The sequence below is a fragment of the Pinus tabuliformis genome, chromosome 9 (genome assembly GCF_031772625.1).
Source record: "Pinus tabuliformis cultivar Carrire ecotype Pingquan chromosome 9, CPIR1, whole genome shotgun sequence".
NCBI lineage: Eukaryota > Viridiplantae > Streptophyta > Pinopsida > Pinales > Pinaceae > Pinus > Pinus tabuliformis.
The window spans coordinates 1,119,179,922-1,119,192,272 of NC_142307.1; positions in this window are offsets into that span (position 1 = coordinate 1,119,179,922).

Consider the following 12,351-nt stretch of genomic DNA (forward strand, 5'->3'; position numbering starts at 1 on the left):
AAAGTGGTCTTCTTCCCTTTTTGAAAAAACTGTGATGTCATCAAGATAATCACCACTGATTGTCCTTTTCTTCAGCAAAAGAATTATCCCATTGCTCTCTGGAAAGTGGCTCCGAGTTCATGAGGCAAAATGGAATTTTTTGCTTAATGAATGTTCCCCATGGTGTAGTGAAGGCCGTTTTCTCCTGATCATCTGGGTGAACAAGAATCTGATTGTACCCTGAGAAACCATCAAGCATAGACATCCTTTGTGAACCAACAATGTTCTGCAGAATGAAATCCATTTTGGGGAGGGGGTAATTATCTTTCAATGAAGCTTTGTTTAAGTTTCTGAAGTCTATACAAATTCTGATCTCTCCATTCTTTTTTCTGACTGGTACCAAATTAGCAAGCCAATTTGAGAATCTGATTGGAACAATAATTTTAGCATCAAAGAGCTTTTTCACTTCTTTTTCAATCAGTGGCATTAGAAGAGGATTAATTCTTCTTAACTTCTACTTAAAAGGCTTTTCATTCTGCTTAATAGGAATGGTATGCTGTATGATTGAAGAGTCATATTGTTTCAAGTCAGCATAACTCCATGCAAAAACATCAATGAATCTTTTCATCATCTCAACATATTTAGTCTTCATATCAGCTGAAAGGAATTTTGAAATCTTGACTATCTTAGGCACAACCGAGTCTCCTAAATTGCAGCTTTCTACTTCTTCTTCATTAGCTTGTAGTCTTGGTGCTTTGAACACATCATTTTGATCAAATAATTTCTCAAGAGGAATGAGGCCTTTAGGAATTAAGTTGTTTTGTAATTGTAAGACTTCAGAACTTTCCTTTGACTCTATTAACATATTCTGCTGATCTATCTGATTGTGTTCAACTCTTCTTTTAATTCAATGAAGTTCCTTACATGCTGATCATCCTCAAAAACTTGCCAATTTGTGATATTATCTGGTATGACTGGTCTATGGCGAACCTCCACTTCATAATTTTCAGAAGAGTGTTTAGGAATGATAAAGAGATTGGCAGAAACAGCAAGAGAATCTGCAATAGAGTTTTGATCTCTAGTTTTGATGCTAAAAGAATAGGATTGAAATTTTTCCAACATCTCCAACACTAAGTTTCTGTATGCTCTCATCCTTGTATCCTTAGTTTGATATGACCTTCTACTTGTTTAATTACGAATTTAGAATCTCCACAAACAGCAATGTTTTTAGCTTTCAATTTTATCAAGGCTTCCAAACCTAAAATCAGAGATTCGTACTCAGCCATATTGTTGGTACAATCAAAGTTTAATTTGTATGAGAGAAAACTTACTTTCTTCAGTTGGATAGTGATCCAAATCCCAGCTCCTGCCCCTTCTTTTCCTGCTGATCCATCAAAGTATAATGACCAGCAGCCCATGATGTCTCTTTCATCTCCTTGCTGACCTTCTTGACACTGATTTTCCGCAGGTTCATCTTGTGATTCTCTTCCAACTGATTCATTGAAAAGGATAGCTGATCCAAGAACAGTATCACATGAATAAATAGGAAAATTTTGAGGCTTGTCTTTGCTGCTTACCATGTAGGCCATCCTTGTCTCACGATACAACCTCCTTTGTTCACCAAAAACTGGGATGGTAGCATATGTTAGATCCATCTGCATTGTTGTTATAGACATTTTTGTGCCTCGCGTCGCAAGGACAGGAAATGTTGATAATTACAGGGATCCTCAGTCCCTAAACATGTTGTTCTTACCCCTAAAAGAACAAGGTCATCAATCAACAGCACTTCCAATCAGTTCTCCACCTGAAAACACTTCAGAACAGGCTTATTTTGGATCATGTCAGCTGCTTAACTGAGCTTCTGCGCTGTATTGCAACTGTCCCACTCTGTACCTGCGCTGGAAGTCAAAAACAATGAAGGCTACCTGCGCTGGGCGAGATTGGCCAAGTGGCACAGTCCTCCTGCAAGGTGTCAATTGCCCAGGAAGCTTCCAAACTGACACTTGGTTCATCAGATTCGCCTTGTGATGAGTAAGAGGTACTTGATCACCATGTGTAACCAAGGATCTCCAAGTGGACTCAAGAACTGAAGATTAACTGAAGAGGGAGAGGACACTAGTCAGCTCTATGCCAGCCTCAAGCTGATCATCCTCTCTTCTTCTCTCCTATATATAGAGCTCTTCTATGAGGTCTAAGGAGGCTGGAATTTTGTATAAGCAAGGAGGTGCTGTTGGTATACTGCCAGGATTATTGGGTGATTGTTTTACTAGAGGTGAAGAAGAGAGTCTCTTGCTGCCGAGGAGGTGCTGCTGGATTGGGGCCAACATCATTGGTTGTAACTTCCTCTGGAACCTGTTTACTTTCTATCAATAAAGTTTGCATGTTCTTTCTATATACTTGTTTTACATAGATGCTTTTGTGTTTACATGTATATTTGATGCAACCTAATCCATGCTTCAATTATGATTGCTTGTATCTCGTAGTTTGCTCCCTTTTGTTGTGCAGATTCTGTGTGTAGCTGGATCGGCTTGGAGAGTAAAGAGCTGGGAACGGGATACAAAGCGAGAAGGACAAGGATCGACTAAGCGCAAGACCAGGTTGGTTGATCCTCTTTCTATTCTCTCTGTGCTTTCATAAAGATGAACATGAAAACTTTGTCATTCAGTTGTTGCTAAAGTCTGTCACCTTTAGAAAGGGTTAGTGTCATCCGCATCGGATACTTTTCCCCACAACAATTGTGCCCTTGATTTTTGCTGCCCATGACCTTGAAAGAAGCAACCCAAACTTCGGTGGAATGTCTGCAACAACAATGTCCATAACAATTGTTTTTGCTAGAATTTGTGTGAGCCCCACAACAACATCTTTTATCAAACCAATGCATTGGACTCTTTTTGAATCAAAGGAAAATAAATCCTTATATGGCCTAGTTACCTCTAACCCCAATCTTTCCATGATTACCTTAGGCATGAGATTATGTGATGCCCCCGAATCTAACATAGCATTATGTAGAGTCATATCATGAATGCTAATGCTTATGTAGAAAGGGGGAAACTCTTCATTTTGTTCATCCTCAAGTCTTGGACCCAAACAGATAACAGGATTATCTTCTTGTACATTTAGGATATCAACCACTCTTGGTTGTGAATTAAGCATTTCAACAATTTTGCTTCTGTATTTGTCTACCTTGAGAATTTCATTAAAAGGATTGATATCTTAATTTTTGCAATCTCGTTCTCAAGATTAAAAATAGTAGTCTTGTCAATTTCTTTAGGAGGAGAAAGAATTTGAATATCCTTTTTGACAAGAGGAGAATCATCCTTACCTTCAATCACCTTTGAGTTTTCCTTTTTATCTTCAACTGTCCTTGAGGTATTCTTCTTGGGCTGTGCTTTGTTTGCTGTAATAGGAACATCTCTATTCCTAAGATTGTACTGCTTTTGCATCTCAAAGATAGCGTGCTGATAGCCCTTTAAAAAATCTGAAGGCTCTTCTCCTAATTTTATCATACTGGACTCATCATGTTCCTCCTTAGTCAAGAAAATCCCTGACACTTCTTCATCAAAACAATGGATTGATTCCTCAGGGACTTCAGGCTCATCTTCTTCATCTACCAAATTTTGTTGGAAGGGAGGTCTCACTGGAGGATCTGACTGTTGATTTCTGTTGTCTCTTGGCCTTTGCTGATTCTGAGGTCTTTTGTACTGAGGGTTCCTGAATTGAGGTTCCTGTTGTGCTGGAGGAGCAGAAGCATTCCCAAGAGCTAATCGGTCCATCAATTTTTCCATGGTTTTCATCATTGTTTCAAACTTGTCTTTTGGAGCAGAGGTAGAAGGTTTCTCTTCTTCCTTCAGCTTAATCTTTGCCATCTTTGATTTCTTAGCAGCCATCATATTCACCTCCACCTTAATTGCATCATTTTGCATGTCAGCAACAGAGGCAGACTCCCTTTCTCTGAGTAAAAGAGAGAAATCTGAATCAAATGATTCAGCATATCTCAACTGTGCCAAAGCTCCAGGAGGTTTCAAATGAGCTGGAATAGAATTGTATATTTTATTAAACCTCTTAGAGAAGTTTTGGACAGTTTCCTCTGGAGCTCTTCTAAGATTGTTGTATTCAGTAAGGGCTTGGACAGGGTTGGTTCCGTTTCCCCATTTCCTTAGAAAGCTATCTTCAAATTCTACCCAACTATGAATGCTTCCGGCTCTAAGGGCTTTAAACCATTTTCTGACTTCCCCAATGAAAGTTTGAGCAAACAATCTTAGTTTTACATCTTCATCATCCACTTCTTCCCTGTCAACAAAATCATTGAACCTATCCACATGTTCCTCTGCTGTAATATCTTCATCTCCTCCCCATGTTGGAATTCTGGCAGCATATTTGCTAGGAAGATCATGTAAAACAACAGGGAGAGCTAGTGGAGCATACCTAGCAGGTATAGCCATAATGAATGGAGGAGCAGTGATAACAGGTATTGTATGACCGGTGGGACCAGAACTAGTGTGAGATAGTGTCTGAGGACTATTTGGGCTAGCAGAGGCAGAAGATAAAGTATTAGTACGAAAAGGACTATTTGGACTTTGCAAACCACTGACAAAGGAACTCCAATTTGGGAGGGGTAAACCAGTTTTGGATTTGAGCAAAACTTCAAAAGGATCAAGCTCTTTGAGTTGATTCAAATCTTCTTCTTCTAACAGTAATTCTGAAGTAACAACCTCCCAAAACTCTTCCTTATCTTTTTGTGACACTAAGGATGAAGTATCAATGCCTCTTTTTTGTAAATCTAAAATAATTCCAATAAGTTCTTCTTCGTTCTCAGACCTCAACAATACCTCATGAATTTTATCATCTACAATTTTACCTTCAGGACTTCTAGAAAATTCAGGGAACAAAGATTTCGAAAAAGATGAAGTACCTGGTATATCAGGAAATCTTTGCCTGCTCCTTGAGATGGTGTTTGGATTATCCACAGGAGTAGGTGGATCTGGGTCAGGATTACTCCTTGTATATCTTCCTCTCGAAGCCACCTTTTTAACTTTAAGATTGTATGGAGTCACCAAGGTAGAATGCAGCCTCGAAAACCTTCTGAGCTCCTGCTACCTTCAGAAGTTCAGCTTCATGATTTCGGGAATGAATAATCTTCAGGCTCCCGGCAGATGCACCAAAATGTTATCTCAAAAATCAGATCCTGATAGGCTGTGGTCAGGTTGACTCTGAGTAACTATTTCAACCTACTTTAGGCTAATGCTTAGCCTCCTCAACCTGAGAGGGCTCTCTCTTGATGGATTAATGATTTTGATTAAAGATAAGATGGCTAACTCTTATAGAACAACTGTGAAAAATATGAATGGTGGAAACACATTACACAAAACTATCCATTGGGCTTATGGAGTCAACAACACCTCAATATAACAATGAACTCAACCCTACATGGAAGTCAGGGCATTCATCATTTAAACATTCAGAACATAAACTCATATGGGACCACACAGTTTATAAATGTATACAGGAAGTCAGAGCACATTCAGTGAATTCTGAGTGATTATACATCCATACCACTGTAAGAATTAAGGAAAGGAAAAATCACATATTCTGAACATAAAAAATCCTTCATGAATCCTGAGAAGTAAAGTCAAGCATGTATTACTGAAAAATGAGTCTTACATAGGCCAAATACAAGCTTTTCCATAAAATTTTCCAACCCCGATTACATTGTTGTTTCAGCTATATATAGAGCTCTTATTCTAACTGATCGAGATTCCTCCTCAAGCATGAGGGGAATTCTAAAACTACTTCTATTACTGACAACTCTTAAACTCTAACTACTTAATAAATACAACAAAGTGTTGACTGGAGTTTTTTAGAGATCTAAATCAACTATGATTCTAACTCCATATTACATGCATGATGGCTTTAATTAAGATGATTCCTTTCTATGACATCTGGTTCTCTTTCAGTTTGGCTGAGATGGGTGTTAACCTTGGATGCTGTATCTTCTTCACTGTCCAGAAAAATTAGGAGACTATCCTTGCTTCTCGGCTGTATGATCTTCGAATCTTCATAAGTCAGTTTTTTAATTGTTGTCCCTCAAAATATGACGGTGGCCACGTTTTGATGTGCTGTCCGCTGTTATGAAACCTGATTTGATGATGTGTCATCCACTGTTTCGAAAACAAAAAGGAAAACGTATTCAAGCTGTCTGATACATGCTTCAATTTCCTTATGATATGACGAAATGCCATTTTTTGATTCAAACTATTTATTTCCACTTGTGCTAGTCTGATTGGCTGTTGTAACTTCAGGTGTTCTCGTTGTATACAACTGTCCTTCAAAATTTTCCCGCTTCAAATTCAAAACTGCTTGATTTATGTTGAAATCATCACTTTCAGCAGTTTCGTAGCACGCTATGAAACTGCTGAGTTATTTAAAACAACTTGTTTTTAACCTGAGACCTTTATTAACCGAGTGCTTGATTGCCAAAAACTTCTTTAGAATTTCCAAAGGCCGAATAGGGATTTAGATTTCTTCAGAAAGATAAGATCAAGCAAACTTATCAAAATTTTGAAATAGAATCTTACTTGAAATGAAAACTCATTTAGCAGGTCCTTTAAGCTGGCTTAGCTGTGCCTTCAGATCTTCAATTTGTTTCTTCATAACCTTATTCCCAGCTCTCAGTTGCATATTGATCCTTCTGATGTACTTGGCTTCTTTGATTGCTGGTACTGTCCAGGTGTGAAATTGTGAATGGCCATCAACCACTGAATTCACCTGGGCTTCTACAGTTGCATTCCCTTTCCATAGAGTTTTATAATAGTTTTCTTGTATGACTGCATGTCTTCTAGCAACTTTCTTCAATTTGGCAATCTCATGCTTAGCTGATTCTGATTGGCTCTTCAGGTCTGCTATATTATCTTCTTTAGATGTGATGACTGTTTTGCCTGTGTTTTTCTTTTGCCAACATTGTGTCCCTTCCCCTGTTTCCTTTGTTCTTGACAGTGCTTCCTGTACTTGTTGGAATCTCCTTGTCATAGGTCTTCTATGTTTAAAAACAAACTCTTCAACTGGCTCATCAAATTTAAGCCTTTTTGAGGCCTTGGCTTTCTTGGTGCTTTCTTGTTCTGACTGTATCAACTCAATTTGAACTGGTAGAGACTGCTCAAAGTCAATAGCCTGTAATAAGGCATTTAAACTTCCCTTGGACACTGGACTTTCTTCGACTGCTATAGCTTTACCTTTTTCCTTATTCATCTGGCTTCTTGTTCTTATCCTTGAGACTACTTCAGATGTGCTTGTTTCAGGTACAGTCTTTTTACCATGAGCTTTTTCCTTAGTTGATTGCTGAGGTTGATCTTGGATGATGAGTGGCTTCACTTGTTTTCTTACTTGTGAATTTGGAACTCTTTTATCTCTTGCTTCTGTTTGGAGCTCAGCTATTGTAAAATCTCTAGCAGGTAGAGGAGTGAGGCCAGTCTGGCTTTTGAAGCCAGCCATAAAAATGAATGAATTCCAATCTCTGTCTACCTTTTGGAGCCCATCTAAAACCAGTAGTTTGATCAAACCATGATGAAACAAAGAGGTTTCACAATCCTCTTTCCTCAGCTGTACCTTATCACACATCTTACTCAAACTACGGAAAAGATAAAAAGGTAAGTCTATGGAGACCTTCCCGGTGAAATGCAAAAGGAGTTTAAAATGGTAAGAGTAAACCTTGTTATACCTTCCTTCACAAGTCAGATATTTCTGTATGCAGGTGAGTAAATGAGCATAATATTCTTTGACATAACTCCTGGGCACTGCCTTACTTAAATCTTCATTTACAAATTCATCCTTCAAAAACTCCTTGCAAGGATTCATGTCAAACTTGAAATTTTTAAACCATTGCTCTTGTCCTCGTGGGATTTCTGTCACAGTAGATATCACTTCTGGCGAAACCTGCAATTCTATCATGACTACTTTTGAATTCAAGCCTGTGAAGTTAAGTGTAAATTCTTTAGTTACCTGTGCATGCCCTCCTTGTAACTTTTTGCAAAAATTCCAGCACCCGGCCTTTTTAAATGCTTTCTCCACCTCTTTATTTCTCAGCGTTATATCTAAGCCTTCAGGCTCAGTCCTTAGACATTTGCCGGATCTGTGCTCCTTTTTCTCCATTGATTCTTCCAAATCTTCGCAAACAATGACTACCAGCTCCGGTTGGAATTGTGATTCAGCTTTTATTTGAATTCAGCCTCGCTTGATTATCTTTGCAGTTGAATTTTAAATTTTTCCATTTAAAATCTTTCAAGTTGTAATCTTGCAGATTTGTCATTTCATGCAAGACTTACGACCATCCTTAAGTTTTATGCATGGTGGTCTTTCTTGGAAATGATGATTCATGCGTTTCAACAGATCTAGTGGTGGTGATAGTGGCAATGAGTGGTGAAATGTGATAAGAGGGGTACATGAGCTGACATGAGAAGACACGGCCTATGACTCACCTAACGGATTTGACATTTCGGGAAAGATTCGCTGCGAAATGTACGAATCCATGATTTCGCAGCGCTGTCAGTTTTAAATTTGAATGATGCGCTGCGAAACTGCCTAATCAGGATTGCGCTGCGAAATTACAAAAATGCACGGTGACTGACATAAGATAACAGGTGGCTATAAAATAATGGTAGATGGAGGGGAACCAATGGAAGCTGAGAATAACTTGACTCAAAAACTCTTCAAAACTTCAGATTCTAAGGGAAGAAAATTAAAACAAAAATAAACTAGCACTGACCTTTGTCATCGGGCTAGGATGAAAAGTTACATATATCAATTTTAGTTCTAAGTGATAACACTTCTTTTTGTCTTTCTTCCATATTTCCCTCTCTGCATTAGTGAGGGCTAGTTCTTCTTCTTCATTTTTGGGTTTTGAAAACCCAAACTAGAGATAATCCCAAAAATCATGAGCCTGCAATGTGGTTGTCATTTTAATCTCCCACACATCATAATCCTTCCCTGTAAACTGTGGAAACTGAGGCTGGAAATTTGATAAATCCATCTTTCTTCAAAATTTCTCTTCAAATAATAAAACCCTTTTAAAACTTTTCTAAGAGCCTTTTAATAACTTCCATAAAAAACTTTATAAAAATCCCTTTTATAAAGAAAAATATCTCCTTTTAAAAAACAAATTTAAAAGACTTTATAGAAGTCATTAAAAAGAAGTTTCATAAAACACTCTTCAAAATTTAAAAATATTTTTAAAAGCTTTATTATTCCTTCCGCAGCAGGCTATTACGCATTCCGAAATGAGTTGACCGCAATTTTTTTAATTTGACTAAAAAATTAGAGCCTCATATGTAATGTTAAGTTTATAACTAAAAAATAATTTATTTTGTTGGATTATTTTAAATCTATTTTTCTACGTTGAGATTGGTTGTCTCATTCCTCCTCTTATTAAATCATGATGGCATGCTTGTACTCCATTGGTGTGCTATTGAGTCCAACATTCATAATGATATACGGTTGTTTTGACTATATATGTGGACTTGACTTGATATTTAATGAAGCAAGAATTAACTTTTGGTTAGAAAATGTTGTGGATTCCTGTTTTGAAGATCCATGCTTATAGTTTTTCCTTTTGGGTCATTCTTTTTTTATTTAATACAAATTCTCTAGAATGTATCGGGCAATATATTTTTTTCTTTGTTCTGAACGCGAGGTGGCACTAATATCACTGTGGAATCACTTACATTCTCACCCTACACATGTCCTGTCAATGAATCAATGGTTACAATTTTCTCTAGCTGGGTGATAGGGTAACTTCCTTAGGGGTTCACCGGTGCCTTGGCTCATTTTTGCAACTCCTCGCGACGATGCTAGTTTCCACTAGATAGGGTTTTAGTGTTTGTTACAAAAGGATTCTATTTTTTTTTTTTGCTAAAGCATGGATGCTTCTATTTCATAAAACCAAAAAAATAGTGTACAATTTTACATGCAAGGAGAACAAGCCCTCGAGGACAGAACCTTATAGTCTTACAAAGAAACCTAAACCCATGGAAAAACGAACAAAAAAAAAATAAAACAACGTGGCTTCCAAAAAGCCCGAGAATTTACCGGCAACATCGCTTTAGGAAAGGCCCTGTTCATCTGAGCTGTCCAAGAAAAGGCATAAAGATCTACGGTCGAGGAGGATATCGCTCCATCAAAAAACCAAAGTATAATGGTCCTGCCTTCCAAGTTGCACAAGCCAGTGCAACCGTTGATCACCATTGACTAAATCCAACGGATGATGTTGATATTGCATGGGATAAGAAGGGCCAACATTAGGGAGTGGGGAAGAGTGTTTTTCAGAGCCCTCTCCCTGCCACATGTTGGAGGGTGAGTGGCATCGATGTGTTTTCAACAAGATTGCTTCCCAACCAAAAGCTATGCGATCAGCCATAAACCCCCTGGGGGCCGGTAAACCATGCCAAGTCTCCAGATTCTTAAAGGACCGAATGCTAGAGGAAACAAGGCTCTATCTGCACTTGTGGATCTTCCTTGCCTAAACCTGAACCTGGAACCCTGGATTGGAACTGAGCGAAGATCTAAGGGTTTCGTTTCGTTCCCAATGATAAACAGAGATCTTCCTCTCGTTTACTCTGGTAACATGAGCGACCAGACTAGGTAGCCGCCACGCCCCAAAACCGTCTATCCAAAAATGATGACACATGCAGATGTAGAAAGCAAAGGTTGAGTCAATTTGAACCCTAGTCCCAAGCTCTATATTCAAACTGTAACTTATCATTTTCTTCCTATTCCTGTACAACCGCCTTTAACCTACTCTGTGGCAACTCATGCCAATTCGCTGCCATTCTAATCTATGTGCTGATGACACCCTGGTTGGCTAGCAAATCAACCAAATTGTTCACAGACCTACGGACATGCTCAAAGCCAACAGTATGGAGGATTTGAAGGTGGTGTTGAATCCATTGAAATCCCTGAATCAGTCTCCAATGTTTTTAGACTTTTTCTGGTTTAGAACCCCCGCCGATTTTCTTGACTGAATTGATAATAAGTTCAGAGTCAGCCTCCACTGTCACATTTTCCCTGTTTTCCTGCCTCAGGAACTCCAAACATTGCACCATAGCCATCAATTCTACCAAGTTATTAGTAGCCTGATCCAGATGATAGTGGAAAATGAAGAGGACACTACCATTCTCATCTCTAAGTACCCCTCCATAACCAGTTGTACCCGGGTTGCCTTTTGAAGCTCCATCTATGTTGTATTTCAGATAACCCTTTGGAGGACGATGCCAAAAATCCTTTGCATCCCTCAGGGAGGTTAGATTTCTATCTATACCCTGAGGAGAGATGATTTGCAGGCCCAGTTCACAGAGAATTCTCAGGTCAATAGCCGAAGGAGGGTTCTTGGGAAGGTTTCGCACAATGGTGCTAACCATTTCCTTGAATTGTTTTAAGATCAACTCAAAAATGCATTGGGAAGTCCTCTTTACTTCTTTAAAGATTCGGTTGTTCCTCTATTTCCAAACATTCCAAACAATGAAGCTCGGAAAGAGGGCCCAAGCTGTGGCTAGAACTTCATTGTCTAAAAAATCTTTTCTCCAGTTGGTCAGGGTGTTGCAGATATTATTTTTGTCCCTATCCGTCTGATGGAAAATAAAAGCAAAAGAGTCCCATATACTAGAGGAGAACATACAGCTGTTGAGAAGGTGCTCCATGGTTTCCTCATGCCTCTCACAAAGCTGGCATCTGGAAGGTCCCAGAATGCCTCTTTTCCTAATATTGTCCCAGGTCAGAATCTTCATGTGCTGAACGAGCCACATGAAACGTTTAATCTTCATCTAGCCCTGGTGTCTCCAAAGGTTAAGCCAGGTTATGTCTGGAAATTGAGAATTAAGGTCAAGGAGAATGAGCTTTGCTTCCTTGAGGTTAAAAACCCCCTCATTATTGTTGCCCCATCTCAGCTGATCATGGCCCTCAGATTTCAGAATCTTCCTTTGATATAACTTTTCCTTAAGAGTTTCCGCTTTAGCCTTCAGGGTGTTGTTATCCATAAAATCAAAATTCCTCCAGATTCTCCATTTATCATTGTTATTGGTTTGCCCCCAAAAGTCTTTCACCTTAGAAAGTCTATTGTTGTCAGTGTTTTCCTTGAGATCCCTTAGGTCTTCATTTAATAATATAGGTTTTTGTTGCCATCTGTCCTCTCAGAATAGGCTGAGATTTCCTTCTCTGATTTCCCAGAAGCTGTTTCCTTGGACCAAACCCTGGTTATCCCATGCTTTGTTCCAAATGTGCGAGCCCTTATTATGACCTGACAGTCTTATTAGATCATGGTTATGCCAGGTGCTAGCATATTTTTATTTCCAAATGGTTGCCCATTGAGTCTCTAGCTCTTTAACCCAA